Raw genomic sequence first — 6425 nt, 5'->3', positions numbered from 1 at the left:
AGAGGTTAGATGTCTAATTCAGATTGGGTTCAGTGATGGATTAAAAGCTGACATTGAATGTATGAGGTTTGATATTGAGATAGTTTTTAGGCACCCTTCAGGGAGAAACTAAAAATTAAGTACAAGTCAGACAGTAAAGTCAAATATCAGTTGGCAATGGCCCCAAAGAAGCAGAATCCAGAGAGATCACAGAATACTGTGGCAGAGTATTTCTAACAGAAGGTAGAAGTGAACGAGATATCGAGAAGTGATCCAGACTTTAATTCCCTAGCAAGGAACTGGAGGTAGTAGTATGCAAATTATTATGCAAATATGAAGTCCTCAGTTTCTCGATGACCACATCAGAGGTTAGATGTCTAATTCAGATTGGGTTCAGTGATGGATTAAAAGCTGACATTGAATGTATGAGGTTTGATATTGAGATAGTTTTTAGGCACCCTTCAGGGAGAAACTAAAAATTAAGTACAAGTCAGACAGTAAAGTCAAATATCAGTTGGCAATGGCCCCAAAGAAGCAGAATCCAGAGAGATCACAGAATACTGTGGCAGAGTATTTCTAACAGAAGGTAGAAGTGAACGAGATATTTTGTATCCTTGGGCAGAACTGTGAATTTCTGGAATTCTCTTTAGGGTACTGACAGACTCAGCTCTGCTGGTAGAGCACCAATCTAGCTGAGTTAGATTCAGCTAAATTAAAATATAATGTGAACTGGATTTGTTCTGGCAGGATCACTATCACTGAAGTCCAGTAAATATAAAAAGGAAATTACTCATATAATCTTTCTTACAAGTTGTGGATCTTCAATTTTTCAATGCATGAAAAATACAAGAATATAAGGGGATCTAACACACTTTCATAGTTAATTGATGTGAATTTCATATCTGGGAAAACATTATTGAGAGAAGTCATCTGGAGAGATGGTTGGCATTGTCATTCACAGTGAAAGTGAGAGGTAGAAAGCAGTGCACTTTGAGACTATCACTGTTTCGTTAAGAATTGATTTCTGGGAAAGTTAAACAAACAAATTAACAAACAAAAACAACCTGACATACACTTATTATATTCCCCAAAGTTCAATGTGTGCTGAGATATATTGCCTGAATATGGTATCATTGCTCTACCTAGAAGTCCTCTGTTCATGAGGTTCAAATTCACGGCTAATGCGATAAAACTAATTTATGTCTTTATTTTCAGTCTAATTGCTTCTGTACTTTAATTGGAAAAAAGAGGAAGTTCTGAGTATGGATGAGAAGACATGATAAGCCTTGTGAAAATGCTTACAAAGATTCTAATTTTGTAGGCACTGGACAGCCTGGTGAGATTGATTCACTTACTAGTTCAACAAATATTTACAGAAAACCTACCATGTGCATGTCCCATGGCGGTCACTGGAGATATTGTAAGGAACCTCACTAACACATTCCTTCTCTTCATCAAGCTTAGGCTCTAATGGTGACATGGAGCACAGAGGGATAACAAACAGCAAAAGTGCTGCATGGAAGTAAACAAGACAATGAGATGATCCACAGTTGAAGAGAGTGAGATACGTGAGCAGGGAACTTTGGATGGAGTGGGCAGGCAAAAGTCTCTCAAGAAGTGACATTTGACAAGAAAGATCCACCGAAAGAATAATGTTAGAAAAGAGGACAACGGGCTAAAGAAACAAGTACAAGGGCTTGTAAAAGGGTCTGAAAAGCAGAAAAAACTGGTGTTACTTACGATAAGTCAGTGAAAGGGAAACAGCACATGCAGGCCTTCATAAGACATAATAAACTATTAGCAGAAAGTGAGTTGGGTCTGTTAAACAGACATTTTGAAAAGCGCACCCTGGCTCCTCAGGGGTGGATGACAGAATTGTTGGGATGCCATTGAGATCCACTTGTTCAACGCTGAGCCACCTTCAGTCGCTGGCGTGTGGCTGTGGATGGCTTCAGCTGACTTGCTTCAGTAAAGGCTCTTGATCAAAGACACCTGCCTAGCTCAAGGGCCTACCTCCCCCTCGGTGCACTGTGCATGCATGACCTATTAGAGGTATTAAGGCCTTAAAAGTTTGTTCCAATATTGAATAACTTGAAAAGCCATCCAAGCAATGAAGCTGTCCTTCAGGATTCACTGAGTTCTGCTGCAACTGGATTTCAATTTAACTTGTTCTTCTGCCCAACCCTGCTTCCTTCTTAGGTGTTGATTCAAAGACTGTTTACCAATTAATTCCATGTATGCAAATCTCTGTCTCAGAATGTGTTTTCTGGGTCTGACTGACCATGGCTGGTACAGAAGAAGGTCCTGTGAGGGCAGATTCTAAAGAGTATTTTGGAGCTGGATTACCTGATAGTCAGCAGGCAAGGAGGGCCCCTGGCTGTAGCAATAGGAGTGTTAAAACATCCACTGGTGGGAGCTAGGATAGAAAAATGTCCAAAGAGGACATGCCAAAAGGACTAGACTTGTTCTGGGAAGGCAGTATATGTAAGGATTTGGAAACCAGATAGCTCTTACTGGGTTCTATTTGTGCATTAGACAATGACAAGGAAAGGCTAAAGATTATTAATCACCAATTCAAGAGAAAGTATAAAAAGCCAAAGGACCTCCTAGGAAGCGTAGAAAGAGACTCTCATCTCCTGTAACCAGAGGGCAAAAAAACCGGAAGTTCACATCCAAGCCTTAAGTATATGAGTGGCAGGAAAAGCAAGAAGATTGAATTCTCAAATCCATCAAGGTTATTGCTCTAATTGGGAAAAAAGAAATGGTACCTCAGACTTAGACTGGGATGCCAATAACCTTAAGTTCTCAGATGTCCTAGTACCCCTACAGCTTGTATAAGTAGCACACTGTTCCCTGATGAAGATTAGCTCCTCCTCCTTCCTTTTAGATGGTGGGGAACTATTGCCTTGCAGGGCAATGATACCTCTCCTTCTGTCTACTTTCAACCCCTCTCCTGGCCACCATACAATTAACTAGAGTGCACTCACAGTATTGCCCTGCTGGGGAAATTTTGGCCTTTCTGAAGGAGGAAAAGGACGATATGCCAACAGAGCCACAGAATCTAATTAACATGCATGTGGAGGAGTAGAGGAGAGTATTGTATAAAGGACTGTATGGGAGACCTCTGGATAAAGGAGTCATGGAACATGCTCCTGGATAGTGAAATGTTTGTGAGAGATCACTGTTTTCATGATCCAGACTTTAATTCCCTAGCAAGGAACTGGAGGTAGTATGAACAATCTGTCAAAATAGCTTGGAAGCCTGGAAATCATAATGACTCGCTCTAAATAAAAAAAGAGATGTCAGAACTGTACAGAGGAAGAGAATTTATTCAGAGAATGGGAATGCTAGAGTGAATGTGCAAAATAAAGCTGGACATGCCACCACCCGACTATATTCTGTAAGAGAGTCTCAACAACACTCCTTCCACCTAAGCAAACATTAGTGTGCTAGCATTGTGGAGAAGCATATTGAAGAGCAGAAAACCGATACATGAAAGACAGAATAGTGATTGATCTAAAAAGTAATGAATTAAAACACAGCCTGGGTATTTACATGAAAAGGTAGCATCCAAAGAAAGAGATTTCTTAAAAATTTGAAATGAGCACTAAAAGATTGGGAGGATACATTGAAAGGATCAAACATATTTCTCAATTTTAGAAAAATAATAAGAGAAGCAATATTAGAAAAAAACTGTCCAGAGTGGACATAAAATATGAGTCTCATTAGAGTGAGCACCAACTGGGAATGAATTCATGGTCTCATATCTCAGCTCTATTATTTACTACCTGTACAAGCTCCCCCATTTGCAAAATGCAAACAGTAGTAGGAGCTATATAAAATGATTGTTCTAAATATTAAATTAGTGTACACAAACGCACACGCTAGTATACAGTGGTTCACCAAAATCTGATCCTGCTTCATTAGGTAAATTGCATTTGCCATCTTGTCTTGCGATAAAGTAGGTAACAGAATTGGCATGAAAGTTTGAAAATACTGGATTCCACTTTCAGAATCTAGGCCCCCAAACCTCCCACATGTGGTCTGGAATGCTGATTCCAAATTTGAGCCAATGTGGTGGCAGGTACACCCTGAAGGTAGGAGAGCTGCTATCAGCCTGGGCAACTGAATTACTCTCTATGAGGAGAGCATCCCAGTGACTAGGACTGCCCAGTACTATCCCATTTATTCTCAATGCTGCTTGTCACCAGAGTCTAGCTCCCAGCCTGGTAACAAACCAACAATTAGTTCATTGGATTGTTTCAGGAATTAAATAAATTAATATGTAAAACTTCTTAGAAAATAGCTCCATAAACAAAGATATGTGTTATTCTGTTATATTATTAAGCTCAAACCAATGATGTATTTTGAGTGCCAGAACAAGGCAAATACAAATAAACCAATTTCTGTATATTTTGTAAAGAAATTTTAAAACAAAAAGAAGCAGAAGGTATCTTTACTAACTATCTATCGGAAATAAGTCTACTTTTTTTGTTGATTGTTTTTTGAGACAGAATCTCACTCTGTTGCCAGGCTAGAGTGCAGTGGTGCTATCTCGGCTCACTGCAGCCTCTGCTTCCCAGGTTCAAGCAGTTCTCCTGCCTCAGCCTCCCGAGTAGCTGGGGCTACAGGCATGCACCACAAGGCCCAGCTAATTTTTGTATTTTTTTTAGTAGAGATGGGGTTTCACCATATCCGCCAGGATGGTCTCGATCTCTTGACCTCGTGATCCACCTGCCTCGGGCTCCCCCTTTTCATTCTTTTTTCTCTAATCTTGTCTGCATGCCTTATTTCAGGAAGGTCATCTTCAAACTCTGATACACTTTCTTCCACTTGGTCAATTAGGCTATTGATACTTGTGTATGCTTCATGAAGTTCTCGTGCTGTGTCATTCAGCTCCATCAGGCTGTTTATGTTCCTCTCTGAACTGCTTATTCAAGTTAGCAGCTCCTCTAACCTTTTATCAAGGTTCTTAGCTTCCTTGCATTGGGTTAGAAGATGCTCTTTTAGCTCAGTGGCATTTTTAATTACCCAACATCTGAAGCCTGTGAGAATTAAAGGGAAAGAAACACAAAAAGGTGGCTCACCGCTCAGGACAGATTTATTTTAGAGAAAACAAACCTGAGAGGCGCCTTCTGGCCAAGTTGGCTCAGAGGCACACTTTCTTACAGATTGAGAGTTTTTATGGATTGGGGTGGGAGAATTTATTAAAGCCTTGGACTGCTTTTGTGTCTCTTTGTTGTGCTGATCTGGGAGGGAGAGTTGTGTGTCTGTTCCCACACATCTTTTAGCAGCTGGAGGCCTAGCTCCGGAGTCTGCTTTTAGCTTCCCTATCTCAATGCACCTGAAGGGAAAGGAATGTGCTTATTGAGGCCCACTGTTTTACTGAGGCCCACTGTAGAGGGTGAAGTTTGGCAGTTACCCAAGAGACTTTTCCCCCACCTCCCTCTGTCCCCCAGCTGTCTTATCTGTGTTTTACTGTCTGCTCTTTCTGGCTGCTTGTAGTTGGAAGAGAAGTGATTTCTCTGAAATGTTTGGGGGTACAAAGGGAGCTGGAAATGGTGCTCCTGCTCTATCAAAGCCTACTTTTGTCAATTGTCTGTCTCATCCTCCCTCCAATTCTGCACCCTTGCAGGAGAGGCAATGCAATCAGTTGGAGAAGGGGCACTCTGGCTTTTTGGTTTTTCAGCGTTTTTTCACTGATGTTTTTTCTCATCTTCATTCATTTGTCTAGTTTTGATCTTTCAAGCTGCTAACCCTTGGATGCGTTTTTTCTGGGGACTTTTTGTTTTCGATGTTGTTGTTGCTGCTTTCTGTTTGTTTTTCTTTCAATAGTCAGGTACGTCTTCTGTAGGGCTGCTGTGGTTTGCTGCAGGTTAACTTCAGGCCTATTCATTGGGTTCTCTCTTACACCTGGAGATATCACTCAAGGAGGCTGGAAAACAGCAAACATGCCTGCTACTTCTTTTGGCATCTCTGATCTTTAGGGACACCAACCTGATGCCAGTGGGATTGCTCCTGTATAGGGTATCTGACAACCCCTTTTGGAGGGTCTCACCCAGCTGAGTGGCATGGGGAATAGGACCCATTTAGTGAAGCACTTAGACTGTTTCTTGGTGGAGGAGGTGTGCTTTGCTGTGGGGAATCCCACTCTCATGGGCTGCCCGGATTCCTCAGCACTACCAAGAGGAGAGGCTAAGTCTGGTGGTCTGCAGAGACTGAAGCCACCCTTTCCCAGGGGCTCAGACCCATGGAGGTTAGGGTTCTGTTCCTGAGCCTCTGGCTGGAGTTGTTGGAGTTCCTGCAGGGAGGCCCCACTTGGTGAGGAAGGTTGGGTCAGGGTCAGGTCTGAAGAAGAGCTCTGGCCAAAGTCTGCCACAGCCAGGTGTTGGGCTGTGGGGAACACCTCTTGGGAACAAGCCCACCAGACTTCCTATCTCCAGCAG

This window comes from Callithrix jacchus, chromosome 4 (genome assembly GCF_049354715.1).
Source record: "Callithrix jacchus isolate 240 chromosome 4, calJac240_pri, whole genome shotgun sequence".
NCBI lineage: Eukaryota > Metazoa > Chordata > Mammalia > Primates > Cebidae > Callithrix > Callithrix jacchus.
This window is presented reverse-complemented; position numbering follows the sequence as displayed.